Source organism: Cyclopterus lumpus, chromosome 8 (genome assembly GCF_009769545.1).
Source record: "Cyclopterus lumpus isolate fCycLum1 chromosome 8, fCycLum1.pri, whole genome shotgun sequence".
Lineage (NCBI taxonomy): Eukaryota > Metazoa > Chordata > Actinopteri > Perciformes > Cyclopteridae > Cyclopterus > Cyclopterus lumpus.
The window spans coordinates 21721921-21723810 of NC_046973.1; positions in this window are offsets into that span (position 1 = coordinate 21721921).

Sequence of the window (1890 nt, forward strand, 5' to 3'; positions counted from 1 at the left end):
TTTACCTTTGTCTGGGCAGCTGAGTGTGCATGAACATGTGTGTGTGTGTGTGTGTGTGTGTGTGTGCGTGTGTGTGTGTGTGTGTGTGTGTGTGTGTGTGTGTGTGTGTGTGCGTGCGTGAACGTTGATGGAGATGACGGATTAACTTCCCTGAGCGTGCACCAAAAAACAGAGACAGACTCACTTTTTAACATCTCCTGCTCTGCACGGATTGGCTGATGTATAGCAACCAGTGTCTCCATAGTGACATGGAGGCAGTAGCTTGGCTGGGAGCAGGGGATGATCAGCAACCCTGAAATGCACTGCATCCCTTGTGACAAAGCAAAAAGGAAATCCTGTTACATTCTGGTCATGCGCACAAGCACACGTATGTGCATACACATACATGGAGACAAACTCATATGCATATATATCACTCTCTTCTCCTCCTAATAGCTGTGATGTGGAGCAGTTGTCATTTAATCTGAGAGAAGAAATGCAAGCTGAGCCCAGAGATGAGGCGAGAGGCCACATCTCTCACAGCAAAACCTCAATAAGTTCAGATTTCATGATACATTATGCAAGAGACAATCTTCGGCTCTAAATGAAATGTGCGCGACACCTCGACGGCTGTCTGACCCACCAGATTGGGAGAAGGGAAGTTTGAAATGTCCTGGATAAAAAAAGGCACATTATGGGTGCCTGGTTCATACGATTGGTACATAGCACCCTACATACCGAAGCACCCATTGCTGGTTTTCATGGGTAACGCTGTGAAGCGGATTGGATGTCAGAGTATCCATGGAAACAGTCTTGACAACAATGCATCAATCCTTGTTCTGAAAGGTTGCATCTGCATGATTGATACGGGGCGAGAGCACACGGGGCAAAAGAAGATGAGCGTTTAAAGTGATTTGTAAAATCCCATCTTCAGTTTGTAGATCATCCAGTTGAAGGCGATGACGGCTTCCCCGACGACGCCCACGGCGATCGTTGTCTTCAGTTGTGAACAAGTGCTCGACGGCTCCTTCCCACAGTAATAATTCTGTATTTGTATTAAATCAACACAGCTGCTTTTAAGAAAGTGTTTCAACTGGGAAAAGGAAAGAATTACCCTGCTGCTTTCATCATGAGAAGATGTGTGTTATACTTTGGGTCAGACATCCCTTGATCTCTATATTTATTAGAATGTGTTGTAGCAGAAGAGAAGGGAAGGAACCTTGACAGGAAAGGAAGGTGAAGACATCAATCAGATGCACCTGTGAGGAAAGAGGGAAAACAAACAGAAGCAGCAGCATGGAGGAGACAAGAAAGAGAGCTAAAGGAGATACATAAAAGTCTTCATTCAGTTACTTGATATCTTCGCTCAAAAGTAAACTGGCAGTTGTTCCAAGAGCCGACTGGATTTCCTGGTTTTCGGAGGCGACAACGTACTGCTCTTAAATCTTGTTGTGTCTCTTTTTAAACTGCTCGGATAGCTTTTGTCTTTGTTGAACCTGCGGAAAGTTAAGATAAGTCTCCTTTTCCACAATTCAGGCTTCTCCCATTCTCCTGCCTCAGGTTAATGAGCATTACTCCTTTCCTTAATCCTAATCGTAATCATTCAATCGAATTTGACATCGCTTTTTACCCTGCTCATTGCCTCCTTGGACCCTCTTTATTTTCCATCCATCCATCCATTATCACCCGCTTATCCGGGGTCGGGTCGCGGTGGCAGCAGGTTCAGCAGGCCGACCCAGGCTTCCCTCTCACCCGCAGCACTTTCCAGCTCATTCTGGGGGATCCCGAGGCGTTCCAAGGCCAGCCGGGAGATATAATCCCTCCAGCGTGTCCTCGGTCTTCCCCGGGGCCTCCTACCAGTTGGACGTGCCCGGAAAACCTCTAATGGGAGGCGTCCAGGAGGCATCCTAA